Source organism: Kryptolebias marmoratus, linkage group LG21 (assembly GCF_001649575.2).
Source record: "Kryptolebias marmoratus isolate JLee-2015 linkage group LG21, ASM164957v2, whole genome shotgun sequence".
NCBI lineage: Eukaryota > Metazoa > Chordata > Actinopteri > Cyprinodontiformes > Rivulidae > Kryptolebias > Kryptolebias marmoratus.
This window is the reverse complement of record NC_051450.1, coordinates 3,422,472-3,439,543: the sequence shown is the minus strand read 5'-3', so window position 1 is coordinate 3,439,543 and position 17,072 is coordinate 3,422,472. Positions and strand designations below refer to the sequence as shown.

At 41.0% G+C, this 17,072-nt stretch overlaps 1 protein-coding gene across 2 annotated transcripts in view; it reads left to right on the top strand.

The window, feature by feature from the left end:
* Window positions 1-4,045: 4,045 nt before the first annotated feature.
* jcada (junctional cadherin 5 associated a) overlaps window positions 4,046-17,072 on the top strand; it is a 35,214-nt gene continuing 22,187 nt past the window's right edge. Inside the window, exon 1 of one of the 2 annotated variants that reach the window (XM_017435036.3) lies at window positions 4,046-4,201. The gene's annotated coding sequence lies outside the window, so the exon portion shown is untranslated. Of the gene's footprint in view, window positions 4,202-4,282; window positions 4,425-17,072 lie in introns of those variants that run through there. The other variant, XM_017435038.3, reaches the window with a different exon arrangement.

Here is a 17,072-nt window from a genome sequence, read left to right as displayed (position 1 = left end):
CTAATATAAAAGCCTATGTGCAGTCATTACAGTTAATAACAGGGACATTCAGACTCTACATTTCTGACCACTGATTTCTTCCTGCTTTAGTTTCTATGCTTTTCTCCCTGCATAGAAAGAATCTGAGTAGCAAAATGTTAGAGGCAACAAAGTCCATCTGCAGTACTTGCGCATCTTTATTATCATCCTTCGCTGAATGTTGTTGCTTGTGTGTTCATTTGTTTTAATAAGCTAATATTTGGTTTTTAAGGAAGCCCACATTTTGTTTTTATCTTTATGCTCTGCCAGTTGTAGCTTTTCACTTCAGTTTTGTCAACACACTTTATAACAGATTTTACACTTCACACTGAACAGTATACAAGCAATCCACAGAAGTTACCAGAGTAAGAACTAACACCATCCCACTCTGTCACCCCCTCACTCACCCTCCTTAACTTAATGAGTGCACGCATTGTATATCTCAATTATGCAATCCAATAAAAGAATAGTTTATACATGGTTTAAACATGCAATAATCTAGGCTTTAGGTTAAGCAGTTTGTACGTCTGCTGGGAGGGAGGCTGCAGTTTTGCAGTATTGAATAAGGGAGTTAGCTTTTCACTTCTTTTTTCAAGTGGTATATTATCCTGTAACTTTCAGCAACAAATTAAGTAACTTTATTTGCCAGAAAATGTATGAAATAAGAATAATAAAGGACTTATAATAGGAGCAGACAATTCACTAGTACTTTTCAGTGACTGCAACTCCATGGTGAATCCCCTCATCTTTAAATCTATTTTTCATGCATACACAATGTTTCCATAACAGATACCAAACTGCACACACTCATCTGCTTTCAGGAATAGATTCACATCCCGACTCGTAGTGCCACTCTTAAAATTCATGAATTCATTTCTCTGCAGTTGGGGTGGCTGGATGTCTGGAGGACCCCCGCCCCCCACACCACCCACAGAGTTGAGATGTTAGACCAGAGTTATGGGGACCTGGAGGCAGCAACTTCAACAGCCCACAGTGTTGCTCTCCAAGCTCCCAAACGCTCAACCTCAAAACCCACAGCTGGCTAAAAGAGCGATGACATCAGCGTCTTTGCACCACGTTTCACTGCAACACATATGAGCTGCATATGTGGGGCCCAATGGAAACCAGACATGGGGCAGTACAGGAGGAGTGCAGCGTATTCTAAAACCCAGCGAGCGGCACGTGTGTTGACCTTCAGTGAGACTGAGCAGATGCCAGTGAGTCACAGGATAAACTGATGTGCCCAAATGATATGCCCTTTCCAAACTAGTGTAACATAGTAGTTACAGCTGTAGTCATATCCAACTGAAGGATTTGTTTTATTAAAGAAATGTGCAACTAACTACTGAAATAGCTCTGTCTAACAGACTGTTAAACAATTAAAGCTCACTTATCTAGAAGCCTAGCATTCCTTGAAGGATTGTATGTTACCCACTGCCTTTCAGACTAAAATCATCTTATACTGAGAAACAACAAAGCTGTAGCTGTTTCAGTCAAAGCTAGAAAATAAAGTTCTAAAGTGAAATTTATTTATACAGCACTTTTCAGCAGCAAGACGAGCCACGATTTCATGCGATCAGAGCATGTGTTGTCAATAACTCTCAGCTACTACCTCATCAACTTTTAGCTCAATGTCTGTGCAATTAATTGAGTCAATTAGCTGTGGTAGCCATCTTGAATTGAGCTGACTCTAAACATCAGTCAGTTGTAATTGTAGATCCTTGTTATAAATTACTTTTTGAAGGTTTCATTAAAAACTGTTCTCTGGTTCATGAGATATTTTGCTAACAACTGGGTTCACGCCAGCAGTTAATGCTAAAGTTTTAACTCAAGATCTTGTGCAATGAGTAGCACTTGGAATATGTGTTGGGAGGATGCTCAGCTATCACCACACCAAATAGTATAACAATATCTGTAAAGTTATGTAGAAATATGCTCATGTTTTGTCTTCTAAGAGCAATTAGCTATAGTGGCCATTTTAAATTTTAAAATCATTTGTAGATGTACAACCAGTAATTACTTTCTATGGGTTTCATTAAGTCTGGTCAGTGCTAAACCAGATATTTTGCAAACTCAAACACAGTCATGTGTGCACACACACCAGAACTGAAGCACCTTAATGCCATTCAGCTGTTCTTCTTCTATTTCTGTCACAATTTTTCAATTTCTACTACTCACACAGCTTTAGAAAAAACATACAAAAAATTACATCAAAACATGCAGCTCGGTCAGGAATAATGTCTCATGAATTGTTGTAACGTACATCAGAAAGAATCTGCAAAAACAAATGCAAAATAAAAGATTTCCACATAATACACAACAATTATTTCATCATGGCTGTCTTCATAAATCTCGTATAGTTGAGCAACTTTGTTGTGATTTGCAGCTTTGTAGAAGAAAGTTGATGTATGTTGGAATTATAGCTGTATTGGCCCCACAAAATGCTCTAGTTATCAATATTTTTCTTCCTACACTACAGGACACAGGTCACTAAGAGTCAACAACTTGAACAATGACTGGCTTTTCAGGAAAAGATCTAGTAGGTATTTCAAAGCGAATCAGGGTTTATGTAAACAAGACCAATATTGTTCCGAACATAGCTATTAACAGCTGTGATCAGTCAAAATGGAGAGTCATGGGGGGCCCTTGGAAAGAGAGGAAGTATTTCAGTGGTCAACTGGGGATGGCTGTAGCCTAATAGTCTCCCTCATCTGAAGGGGAATTCAATGATCTGCAGCACCTGTGTAAATATTATGAAGGTTTCAGGGTCCTCTGCTCCTTTTAAGATGTGGAACAGTATCTCCAGTGCTTCTTGAAGCCAGATGGGCGTAAGAGTGGGTTTTGGCAAAAGTTACAGGAAAAGCAAAAACAAAAAAGTTTGATTAACTGCTGTAAATATTTTTTGTAATATCAGAAGTGCCATGGATAAATTCTATTAAACAATCAAACAAACAAAACACCTTTGAAGGAATTTCTAGAAGTCATGAAATGAATGATGTTTGCCACTCCCGATCATTTTCTTTTCAGACTTATAGTTAGAACAGTAGAAATTCATCAGGCATAGGGAAAAACTGGGCTTGAAGGCTGCTGGTTCATTTGTATTTTTGCCACTTTGTACCCCCTTCATACTTGCCATGCCATACTCAGAGTGCCCATGGACACACAGCATGCTGTTGTAATGGATGCTGTAAGCAGTTAAACATTGTTTCTGAAATATGTGAGGTCTTTCCTGAAAAAATACGTCACCTAGATGGGAGAACAAGTTGTTCTAAAACCTGTAGTCTATATAATTTTCTTCATTGATAGTGTCTGTGTAAGCTGCCCATGGCAGAGGCAGTAATGCACCCCCATACCATCAGGGAAGCAGCCACTGATAGAAGGCTGGATGGTCTTTGTGTAAGTCTGTAACAGAATCAGACCTGTGTTTAATGCAGTGCTGCCTGAGGACCTGAAGATTGCTGGCATCTAATTTTACCTTCAGCCCTGTCTTTTAGCTCAGACATTTCTGCAGATTGTTGATTGTATTTATTTCTTATATCACTAACTGCAAATGATTACATATTGAGTTTTTCCAATTTTTCATTTAAGGCCATTATGGGATAGTTAAAGTTTCCATTATTCTGAAACTGTTCCACTATAATTAGTCAGTTTTTGGCATACTGGCTGCCAATCTTTCCTTCGGAGAGATTCAGCCTCTCTAAAATTTAATGACGTCTTAGTTTAAACCTGATAGTTTACTATGTTTACTACTTGAGAATAAAATTCGGGTTCATGAAATTTGCAAATCTTTGCATTCTGTTTTTGTTTACATTTTACACATTGGGGTTGTAGACTTTGCCTGTTTATTATACACATTAACTATACAAGCAAACAGCATGTGCGGGTGACAGTTATTGTTAAAGTGGACTTCAGATGAATCAGTCTTAGTTGTGCAGGATTGTGCAGGGTTGTGCAGGATTGTGCAGGATTGTGCAGGGTTGTGCAGGATTGTGCAGGATTGTGCAGGATTGTGCAGGATTGTGCAGGGTTGTGCAGGGTTGTGCAGAGGATGGGTCTCCAGCTGCCTCCCGGTCAGAGCAGAGGGATGTTGGAGTACAGAGGGGCTGTTCCCTCAGCAGATCCCAGCTCAGTCCGTCTAGAGCAGCGGTTGGCTTCACTGCCGGGGACGAGGCGCATTTCTCAGGTAAAAGTGGCTCCACGTTCACGCATGTGTTTGGAGTGTGTGTGTGTGTGTGTATGTGTTTTTGTCACGACACATGCGGCTGCTGAGCAGACAGAGGCTGAGAGTCGCATCTGCTTCAACAATTCCAGCGGTCCCCCAACTTACATCCGAACCGAGCCGAGCCGAGCCAGCTGCCTCCTGCCCGGAGGAAACCCGGGACACTTCCCTGACAGGGTCCTGGAAGGTGAAGCCAGTGGGAGGACGGCGGTCTCATTTTATTGTATCTTTTAACTCGCAGTGTGTGCCTGCCACTGTTTGTGGACGTGCTCCTGTCAGCTGAAGGTTAAAGATTGTCGATGGAGCTAGCCAGGTTAGCTTTAGCCCTACGAAGAGGAGACACCAGATTCCTACTAAATTACGCAGTTTTTATCTTCTTTCTGACGCGCAGATTTATATCGAGTGATATTCTAATTCAGTCACAATAAGATGAAACATTGTTGTCATGACTTACAATCGGCGGCGGCATATTGTGTTACTCCAAACAATAGTTAGTGATTTCTAATTTTAACTTGTAGAATAGCTTCACCTCAGCACGGTGTGTTGTGAGCCCCTCTAATAAAAATACAGTCTATATATTGGAGACGTTCATCCATCCGCTTATATGCTTATTATATTGTTTAATAAATGAAACTCTTAAACAGACTGGATTTGTGAGGGAGTTTGGTGTTTACTCCTCACATCTGTTTCGGGGCCAGCTAACATCAATCATTTTGTAAGGACACTCTCGGTTCTGCTCGGATGGAGAAAGGTCCAAATGGCGATGGAAATGAACTGCAAGTCCCCCGCCCCCCCGGCAAACGGTGTCCAAGTTTAGTCTGCTTTGATGGTTGCATGTTGTCACTTTGTCACACCTGCAGCATGTTTGCATGATGATGGCTGCTGCTTGACCTCTCCACGCGCACGCGCCGCCGTGCACGGGGGGGAGCAGCCACCTTTGCTGGCAGTTTTGCAGAAACTGGTAAATGCTGTGACTGAATGTAGAATCTACGGCAGGGGTGTCCAGTCCTGGTCCTGGAGGGCCACTATCCTGCATGATTTCCTTGTTTCTCTGCTCCAACACACCTGATCTGAATCAATGGGTGATTAACAGGCTTCTGCAGACATGAAGAGGTGATTTAACCTCTGAATCAGGTGTGTTGGAGCAGGGAAACAAGGAAAACATGCAGGATGGTGGCCCTGGGGACCAGGATTGGCCACCCCTGATCTACGGTCATGTTCTTACTGCGGGTAGTAATGCTTAATTCTGACATTTTTGCTGAGATCTGATTTTTTGGTGGTTGTTCACATTATTATTTAAATGCTACCGCCATCAGACTTCAGTGTGGGGCCACAGGCATGCACAGAAGAAGACTTGATGTGATGTACAGCACGCTGTGTTTACGGGAGATGCTACACATGTTAGCATGTTTGTATCGAGTCTGAAGTTGTTGTGCAGTCAGAGCAAACTCAATTATTATCTGCCATGTTTGTTGAGTTTATGCTCTGTTCTGTTGCTGTTATTACTTCTTGTCAGTAGAGGGCGCAGCTGTGATAGCACAGGACAGAAGAGACTGTGTTAAAGAAAACAACAGAGTAAGATAAGGAAGATAGGGGGCGTCATTGTATCTAATGACATCTGGAGTAATGGCACAGTTACTGTAATAAAATTTGTGAGTTTAATTGTCATGCCCTATTTCAGTACAACCGCTACAGCAAAGCTGGTGATGAGGATGAGCACTTCAGTGCCGAGTCCACTGTCTTTCCTGCACCACACCGGTGAGGCTGCTGTATAGTACATGCTCATATCATAAATGCTGAGGGAGATGGATGGCCAGATGAAAGACAGGATGCTGTTTTACTACACTGCTTGGGTCCAGAAGGACAGCGTCTGTCGGAATAAGATACAACATCAAATGAAGCCATTCTGCACTGAAGACATTTAGTCCCCATCTTTAATGTAGTGCCGTGGAGACACACGTTCAGACAATGTGTTCAACATGCAGATGAAACTGCAGCCCAATATGTCGCTGATCTCAGAGCTTTAGCTGCACCATGTGCCTTAGGACTGATAGAACATGAACTAAAAAGGGATTAGCTCAATGCTAATGCTAGGAAAAGCAGTTAAAAATGCTAACCTACTCTCAGCTACCAGTACAGTCTCACCTGCAGTTGTACAATCTGTAGATGCTGTAAATACTCGTTTTTGAAGCAAAGAGGGGTGTGAGCAGCTCAAACATGTGGACCATCACCCCATTTTAACTTTAAACAGGCAAGTCATAAAGAGCAATGCCACTGCTTCAGATGTGGATTAGAGAAACACGCTGCTAATGATAAAAACTGTCCTGCTGCTAAAGTAAAATGGGATAACTGCAAGAAAAAGGGACATTTCACCAAAGTACACAAATCACCTGTGGCTGTAGTGAGAGAAGTTGTTTTTCCCGATGTGACAATACTATCTGTTAATGATGTAAAGCTGATGGCAGCATTTGATAAAACTACATACAAAATTAATATTGAAACACCACAAGGAAACTCCCAAATCCTGGAGCAAATTCTTGACATTTGAGCTTCTGTGCCTATTTTACCAGGAACTGTCTACAAACAATGACCAAGCAATGCCACTGACAGAATCCACAGCTAAACTAGTCATATGTTCAAAATGTGACCACCTTCCCTCCTGACTGCACTCTCTGGTAATGATTTTAAAGTTAAATGTTAAGACTGTCCTGAACTTGCAAAGCTGTGACAAATCATCCACCCAGAATGGTCAAAAGTTAAGAAAAGCATTCCAGAAGAAGTCAAACCTTACTTCTATGTGCATCATTATCTGGCTACAGAGTCACTACTAATGTTCAGAGGAAATGCCTCATAGTGCCAAAGTCTCTGCAAGAAAAGGTTGTGCACCTGGCTTATGAAGGACACCAGGGTGGGGTTCACACCACAGAATATTTTACTGGTGGCCATATCTGGACAGTTTGGCCTACACAGTTCTGTCATTAGGCATTATCTTTCAGGCAGTGCTAGTGTTTCACCTGCCCCATTACAACCTGTCAAGTTTACAAATTTAACATATTGCTGTCAACATTGTGGGTCCATTAAAACATGGAACTTAGACTGCAGGTTTGCCATCACCTTTGCTGATCATTTCAGTAAATGGTTGCATAAAAGTCACTGTTGTAGCTATGGCGAGAGTGAAGAAGTCTTCATGTGGGAAAAAGAGGGTGGCAGTACAGTGATTCTTCATCAGTACAGCAGATGGAATGCAGCATGACTTTTGTTTTGCTCCAATGAAACAGCAGAGGAACCCCTCAGCCCTGCGAAGGGAAAGACATACACCAACCTGAACAGAAGACTGTGTTGAATTATGTTGGTTTAAAAAAATGGTTGTGAAAAAAAGTTAATTAATGTGAACAATTTGTAATTTTGAGTGTTTTGTGTTTTTATCAAGAAAACTTTATTTGCGATTAATATCACTTCTGCCAATTGATTGGTTAAAGATTGCAGATACACAAAATCAGATTTGGGACACTTGCTGGCAGTGATAACATAGTCTATGTCAGGGGTGGCCAATCCTGGTCCTCGAGGGCCACTGTCCTGCATGTTTCTCTGCTCCGACACAGCTGATTCAAATCAATGGGTGATTAACAGGCTTCTGCAGAACATTAAGATGAAGAAGATTTAACCTCTGAATCAGGTGTGTTGGAGCAGGGAAACAAGGAAAACATGCAGGATAGTGGCCCTGAGGACCAGGATTGGAGACCCCTGTTCTATTGCCCCTTTTACACGGCCCCTAATTCAGAAGTCCGGCTGTACTCCGCTCGGCTCGATAAAGAATGCATCCTGTTCACACCGGCCAGTTTGGTCGGTATCAGAGGAACGCCTCCTCGTGTTGCGGGGGGCGGGGCCGCGGCGCGGGGGGGTGCGCTACCGAAACTTAGAGCAAGTTGTGTAAACAACGAAAGTGCTATGGACAACGTTGGCCCTGTGTTGTTGCTGTTTTTTAAACTTATGGGGATTCTCCTGAGACTTCAGGAAGAGAGGCGCAGTGGAAGAAATGCTCTGGATGCTGCGATTGTTGCGCGGAGTCGGACAGCTGTTATCTGCCGGAGGTTTCAGGCTTTACAGCGCCTTCAGCTGGGGGGCAGATGGCATAAACGTTGCAGGGTAAGCTAACGCTGTTGTTTCTATTCCTACCATTGCTTTTTATGCTTGCATCTGGTCACACCCACGACCAATGAGTGAACAGGAGCTAAGCTTGCGTCACCCATGAAAGCAGGGCCGGCCCGGCCCCAAGCAGGGACCAAAAAAGCAGGGTCGGCCTTGAAAAAATGTCGGTGGAAACGCGTGCAAAGCAAGCGGAGTAGAGTGGAGCCGGGACCTTTAGAGCCCGTGTAAAAGGGGCATATGTGTTCTGCCTTAGTGAGGCTGCATATATTAATAACACTTTGTTTTGATCTTTACTCATATTATAAATTATGCCCCCCTATTTGCAATGGCTCAGAGGCTTCAATTTAGAACCTTCTACTTAGGAGCCACTAATGGAAAATATTTTACCTTGACAGTGTTGTCAACCCTTTTTTGACTATTAGCAAAATATCACATGAGCCACAGGATGGATTTTAATGAAATGCTCAGAAAGTAATCATTGGATGCACATCTAGAACTGATTAACCTTTGGAGTCAGTCCAAGATGGCGGACACAACCTAGCCAATAGAAAAATGTCTTTACTCTGGTCAGATTTACAGATATTGATCTGAAGTTTGATCTGGTAGTAGCCTAGAGTAATTCACGAGAGCTAACACATCTCACAAGATCTCTCATGAGATGGTGTATAACATCCTGTACAAGGTTTTATCAGAATGCCTATAACTCTGTCCCTTCTTGATATAAGATGATCATAGTTTGATGAAATTTGGCGGGGGATATGCATTCCCTTAAGGCCCACTAGGCCTTTAATAAATGTGTGTCTCAATTGTCTGCCCTGATTCCTTATATTGGTGCTTTTTATTAAGGTGTTGTTTGTTGTATTTATAGAAGGACTCTTAACATTGCCCAGGAGTGATCTGTTTCTTCTCTTCAGGACTTTTCATAGCTCAGTGAGCTCGCATCAGAACCTGTTAGTAAATGTCAGCAAAGAGACATTTTCTCATCTAGAAAGCATCCAAGATATATCAGCTTCACAAGCAGAGGACTTTTGAAATGAATTCCGAAATGTAGCCGACACCAGCACCAGTGGATTACCTTTTATTCATCAAGGAGTACGAAAAGTGTACATGTGCAGTGTTTTTCTGCACTTCCTTGCGGGTGAGATGGTGTTTGAACACAAGGCTGTGCTAGATGCCCTGAGGAGGGAGAGTGTGGAGCACGGTGGGATGAAGGGGGAGCGTATTAAGAGGGGAAGCAGCTCATTAATTCCTTCCAGCAGCGACAGGAAAGGGTTGGTCAGCAAAACTGAAGGGGCCCTCCAAGGCTATGATATTAGTCACACTGATTCAGCTTTCAGGAGCTGTCCAAGTAGCCTGATAAATTCTTTACTGATAATTATGCATGCACTGATTGGTTTCGTGTCTGAGACTGAAGACTGCTTTGTCCTCTCTCTGTCAATCTTCATCAAATCTGTTTTTTGTATTTTTTTAACTGTTGCGGTTGCAGAAAGCCTTTGAAAGTCATGCAATGTTTGCCCGGTTACAGGGATCCCCTTTGAGGTCTCGCCTGATGTCGCATGGTGATGTCAGAGCAGAGGTGACGCAGGCAGGAAGGAGGAGGATGCTTGCTGCTGGTAGATGAAGCCAGCCAGAAATGTGTGAAAGCTCCTGACGTCTGCTAGCGAGTAAGAGATGGAATCTGGGGCACGAAATGAACGCTCAGTGTGAATTGAGTTGAATTTTGGATCTCCATATGTTCAGCAGATGGCTGAAGCCGCCTGCTTTATTATTCCCGTGTGTCCTTTTGAGCCAATGTATCGATGGAGCACCTTGAAGTAACCCTGACTGTTGGTTTTCCCATGTTTACATAGCCTTGTTCCACATTCCTCTGGCTGTCAATCATGATGTGTTCCTGCTGGAATGTGCCATGTGAGCTGCACACTCTTGATTTGTGAAAGTTCCTTTGATGAGGCATGAGCTGGAATCTGTATGCGTTTCTGCTGAATTGTTTTCTGCCTTCCCCTCCGTGGTGCTGAGCAGGAGGCATGCAAAGTCCACATCTGATTAGCAAAAAAGCAGTTTGTGTTGCTGTCTTTGATCCCAGTGTTTTTGGTTAATAAACCATGCCACTGTCATCTTTAGTAAAGCCCCAGACCTTGACAGACACTAATTACTATGAAGGCAGTTTGGCAGGCTCAGGAACAGCACTGAGCTGTAGTTCAGTGCAGGTGAAGCCTGTGGCTTCATGTAGCCATGCAGATTTATTAGCATGATTAACTAGAAGGGTGCCGATGCAGCTACTGCCTGAAACTCTACATATTTTCTATAAAACAGGACTGACAGCACTCTTAAAAAAGATAGACCAACATAGACTTGAAAGTAAGCCTGAAACTGTTGTATTTAAAACAAATCTTGCCCTGTAGGGGTTCTCAGTTTTTGTGTGTACAGTGTAGGAAAAGACATTTTAAGCAAAAACCCTTTTTGAGTTTGTTTGATTGTTGAATTGAGTATTCAACCCCCCGCCCCCCCCTCCCTCATGTTACTCTAGTTTTGTCTTGGTACAGAAATGGAAGAATAACGGACAAATAGTAATAAGGATGCCTCAATGTTTATGAATTAACGTACTTAAATTTTATTTGATTTTTTTTTTATTCATTTCACAACATGTTGGAAGCTTTCAGCTGAGGAAACCTTGAAATATCACGATCTAGAAGATAAATTGAGCTAAGCCTTGTTGCACAATAAGTCAGTGGACATAATTACCATCACAACATGAGTATCTTAATGGTTGCCTTGTGCAGTAATGAGCTATCAATTATTTTTGTTTTTAAGTACAACCCAGCAGTTAATTTTAAATAATATTTTTTTCTTTTGCTCTTAAAACACTGATGCAACATTAAGCCTGGAGAACAAATGTTCAGCTGGTCTGAGGTGTTATTTTTTGGAATAAATCAACCCCGCCCATCGTCTCAACCTCCAACCCCCTCTTCCTCTTCTTCTTCTTCTTCAACCCATCTTTCCTTTGATTTCTGTGCCAGTGGAGTCTGACTGTAATAAATTTTTGACTGAAGCAATGCAAAGGGAATATGTTAGCAGCCCACACGTCATTGTTTGCTGTTCACTAAAGCAAATCAACTGTTCCCATGGAATATGTTTCCAGTTTTTGAATAAACTTTTACGGACAGGCAGACTTCATCATGGTGTCTGTTGCTACTCTGATGAGGACATGGTGATCAGTTCTGCTCAGTCTTAGATGTTTCAAAGGTCATATTTTTTAGCGCTCTCCACCAAAGGCAAAAAGGGCAATAATGTTTTTGCTTGTGTCTGTGTGTTTGTTTGTCTGCACCGTTAGCAAATGATCTCATGAACCACTGAACAAATTTAAATGAAACTCTCAGAAAGTAATCGTTAGGTCGACGTCTACTGCTTTTTAACTTTTGGAGTCAACCCAACTCAAGGTGGCTGCCACAGCAAAGTGATTTTAGCAAACACAAAAATGGCTCCAACTATAAATGTAGAAATATAGAGGTAACATTTGGTGTGTTGAAGGTGATCCTGAACTTCTACTCTGAGCTCTGTGTTTAAAGCTGTCATTAACTAATAGAATCAACTTTATCTGTTGGAAAAATATCAAATGAATCACTGGATAGATTTTCATTAAACATTTATACACAAACTGTAACACAAGATAAAACACCAGATTAAAAAAAACAAAAGGAAAGTAACAAACAAACAATCAGAAACAACAACAAAAAACCTACACAAAATCATTTTAACAGCTATAAGTTGTAAAAGTATTAAACAATACTAACTAATATATTTGGACTGAAGGAACTGAGGAAATGCAATTTCATTAATGTGGAAACAAACGAGGTAGGTATTAAAATATAACATAAAAAATAATAAAATAATAAAATAATTGTTTTATTAATCATTAGATTTTAGAATTTAAGACTGAAAAAAGTAAAATAAAATTGAATTTAAGTTAAAATAAAAGACAAGTTTTACTTAAAAAATAAATATAAAAGAAGTTATGACTGACTGAGCAAATAAGCATAAATAAATACATAAATATAATTTGGTTAAGTGTCAAACTAGAAGACCAGTAAACTGTCACACAAAATTTGTGTAATTCAATTCAATTCATTTATGTATTGCCAATTCACAACAAAATTCATCTCAAAGCATTGTAGGAAAACAAAATATTTACATACAAAATAAAATTCCACTTAGTAAAAGTTATCTGTCTAAGGAAGCCAGCAGATTATGTTGAATCTTCATTTATTCACAGTCTCCCATCCTGAGCAGCACATTGGCAACAGTGGAAAGGAAAAACTCCTTTTAACAGGAAGAAACCTCCAGCAGAACCAGAACCAGAACCAGAACCAGAACCAGGCTCAGGAGGAGCAGCCCTCTGCTTCAACTGGCTGGGGTTAGAGAGGACAGGATAAAGACAGACAAACATAGAATGACTGGTCCAGGTGGAGTTTTTACTGGAAGAAAGACAAAGAAAAACACATGTAAGAATAGAAATAATTACTAATAGAAACAGAAAGTAGACTGAGTAAAGACTAGGCCTGTCACAATAACAAATTATGCTGGACGTTTAATGGTCTCAGAAATTATTGCGATAAATGATAATATTGTTTGGAGGCCGTTTTAAACTAATGTAATGATAATAACATATTAGTGCAAGTACATCCTCTCAAAGATTAATAAACTTTACTTTCTAAAGAACACTTAACACTGGAACTGGAACACAAAATAAACAAAATGACCAAAAACAAAAATAAAATGGACTCTCAGCCTTCGTTAACAAAAAATGCACTTGAATAAAAACTAAATACAAATCAATAAATAAATGGAAGTGCTCCCACACCGCTGCTGTTACTTCCAGCTTCAAACCAATTCCATTTCTATCAAACAGCGTTTCTTTAGCTTGCTAACTCCTCCCAGGGGCTAATGCTAAAGAGGTACAAGCTGAGGCGCCTCGGCTGGCTACCTGACGCGATAGGCCACGCCCCCTTTACGCTAAGGGAGAAAGGGAGGGGTCATGAAGAGCACCGGAGCCTTTTGTCCTCCAGTGTCTTCAGTAGAAACTGAGAGACACAAAGAAACGATAACCTCATTTTAATTTATTGTGCGATTAACTGATTTATCGTTTATCACGACAGGCCTAGTAAAGACAGCAGCAGAGTGAAGAAATGTGGTCAGTTTGTCATCTAGCAGTGTAAACCCAAGCCAACCCTTACTATGGGATTTATCTAAAAAGAAAGTCTAAAGCCTAGTCTTAAAAGTAGACAGGGTGTTAGCTTCACGGATAGAAACTGGAAAATGGTTTCACATGAGAGGAGCATTAGAGACTTGCTAAAAGTAATGAATGAATAAATAAATAAAGTAAAAACCAGGCTGAACAGGTGAATCTTGAGTTTGTCAACGCTCTCAGCCTACCTCAGGTTCTAAGGAAGGCTGTTCTACAGGTGAGGCTTTACATCAGGGGGAGGAGAGGCTGTTATTCATGTTGATAACACAACACCAGGACACAACTAACAAAGCTGCGAGGACACGCTGGATTTATGTTTATTATGTTTTAAAAATACAGTTTTCATGCTGGTTGTATCATTTTATTTTGTTGTATTTATCTGCCACACCTTTAAAGGCCGGTCTGTGAAAATACTGTCTGATAATGAACCGGTCCGTGGAGCTAAAAAGGCTGGGGACCACTGATTTACAACACATAGAGTGTAACACCTCCAGATATGGACTGATTGTGCATAATGCTTGAAGGTTTGATAAAAATGGCTTTGACTCTTTCTTTCATCATAAGATGATCTTAGTTTAAAAGTGGCAGTCTGTCAAGGAATGTTAGGCCTTTAACTTGTTGTGGCAGTCGGTCAGACTATAATCGTAGTGAACCACAGTGTCTGCCGGGATAAGTGGGATGGCTCATAACTCCTGGGTTAGTGCGCCCACACTTCTTCCTGCTGAGTCACACCGTCTTACCTGGAATGGGTCAGTCTGGGTGAAAGACGGCTGAAAACACTTCAGGCTGTTTATTTCTTGCCTTTAGGCTCTGTCCCTCAGGACAAACAGGAGCCTACAGACAGCCCCTGATTGGAAACACTTGCGACATCGTCGACTGTCTTCCAGCCCCCACCCCCTTCCTCAGGAAGCGAGGCAGCCCATCCGCTGGACACAGTGATGTCACACAGATAAACAATCTGCCGAGGGTTGCTGTTTGCTGTCGTCCCTCACAAACTCCTGTGCGTGCACGTTCTAACAGATGCAGGCCAGAGTCCTGCCAAGTGCGCACACCCACTTGGGTCAGTTACAGATCCGAGGAGACGGGGAACAATGTGCTGGAGAGGCGCGGCTCTGGTGGATTATTTTAGGAAGGGGGCTTATCGTCTGTTTGCTTCGAGGCTGTGGGCTTTGAGAGCTCTTTTGTTGTGGAGCCTTTATGTTGGAGACTGATGAGTGCAGATTTGTTTTTGTGTAAAAGGCTTCACTTTAAGAGGGATGTACTAATTTAACCTGCCACCGAAAGGCGAAGGCAGATGATAATGTTTTTGCCTTTGTGTGTGTGTCTGTTTTAAAAGTATCTCATGAACCACTAGACAAGTTTTAATCAAACTCTCAGAAAGTAATCACTGGATGCACATCTATAACTGATTAACTTTTAGAGTCAAACTGATTGAAAATGGCTGCCATAGCCAAGTCATTCAGTTTTACAGATGTTATCCTAAACTCTGGCGTGACAGCAGCTGAGACTGATCCCCAACACATTTTTGTGAAAGCTAACAGATTATGCAACTTTGTATAAAGTTGTGTCATTGACTACTTTGAGTCAAACCTTTTTTCTTGTTAGCAAAACATTTTATGAATCACAGCACATTTTTAATAAAACTTTCAGGAAATAATACTTGGATGGACATCTACCACTGATTAACTTTTGGAATCAACCCAGTTCAAGATGGGTGGTCTACCTAATGAACATTACACAACACAAATATTGCTAAACTGTCAGTTTAGAGCTAAAATTTGACACAGTATTAGTTGAGAGTTATCCACAATCACACAATATCATTGTATTGCACAACAATGTGTAGAACATTATTTTCAAGGTTTGACCAAAGCAGCTACATCATAATATAATCTTAGTGTAAAACTCTGGCATGAAGGAATGCAGTCTTTCCTTTATGTTTGTTTTAGGAATAATTTTGTTTGCTTTTCTCTCCTAATGTGCATTAAGTTTTAATAGAGCTTGTTGACCTTCACTTAGTTAAGCTGTTATTAGACTCTGTTTAGCTGATTAATGCTGTACTTGTGTTGTCCCTGAAGCCTGATTTAGGTGTCTATCTTGCATGCTGGCCCCTCAGCTCCTCACCATGGCCACCAATAAAGAGCTGACACCAAACTGTCAAGCTGCAAGTTGTCATGTCCCTTCAGCATGAACAGAACCTGTTTTTATGAAACAACTAACTTTGTTGACCTAGAAGTTCCTGTTTTTACAGGGTTCTGTTGCTGTAGTACTGCACGCAGCGTTGAGGTGCCACCCCACATATGCTTCTACTTATTTCCAGCTAACATAGCAGCATATGTTATCCATAAAGTATATCCTTAATTTCTCTCTTTGACGGAGCCATGTCATTAAAAACAAGAAATACACCAGATCCGCCCATTTTTTCTCCAGTTGCCAAATCTGAATGGCTACAGCGTCTCTTCTCACAAATAGGCATTGTTGTAAAACACAATGTTGTTGTGTTCAGGGGGATGAAAGACGGCCGTTATTATGGACTGCTGCTTGAATCCCAGTTTTCATTTGATCTAAAAAATTGTTAATTCTGTTGCATAACAGCATTAGAGGTTTTCAAGCAGGAGCTTGTCATGGGAAGGAAGGAGCAGGGGGTCGGAGGGTAGGAGGGCTTAACAAGAGCAACTCTTTTACTGGAGGAAATCCTCACTTTCACTTATAATGGAGATAATCCTCATCCGGTGACGACACTAAGGGTAAAAGGCTCAGATTAAGGATTTAGTGAGATTAGAGAGCGTATGGATGTTAAGTAAGGATAGGTTAATTTGTGTTAACTTATTAATGAACAGTGACCTAAGGCTCATATAATTTAAGCCTTTGCCTGTTTGGAGTGATAGGCCTCAAATTAAGAAAGGACCCAGAACTGATACCAATCTGATTCTGATAGGAGCGGACTCAATGGTTAATTTAATCTTAAAGTTCAAAAGGAAAAGTTTTAATCGCCTGCCTCTGCAGGAAGAGGCAGTAGTGTATGTGTGTGTGTGTGTGTGTGTGTGTGTGTGTGTGTGTGTGTGTGCGTTTGCCTATAGCGTTAAGATAAACGCACATGAAGCAGTGAATGAATTTTAATGACATTCCCAGAAAGTAATCCTTGGATGCAGATTTACAATTAATTAACTTTTGGAGTCAGCCCCATTCGGGATGTCTGCTACAGCTAAGTGACCTTACCAAATAAATAAATAACTATTATTCAGGCCATCTTTTAGATACTGAGCTAAAATTTAGTTTGATGGTAGCTGAGAGTAATTCTCAACTTATAATCTATCAGAAACTTATTGATCTGTTTTTAAAACTTTGTCATTAACTATTATAGTTAACCCTGCCTGTCTGTTAGCAAGATATTTCCTGAAGCACTGTAAAAATTTTAATCAAACTTTTAGAAAGTAATTTTTG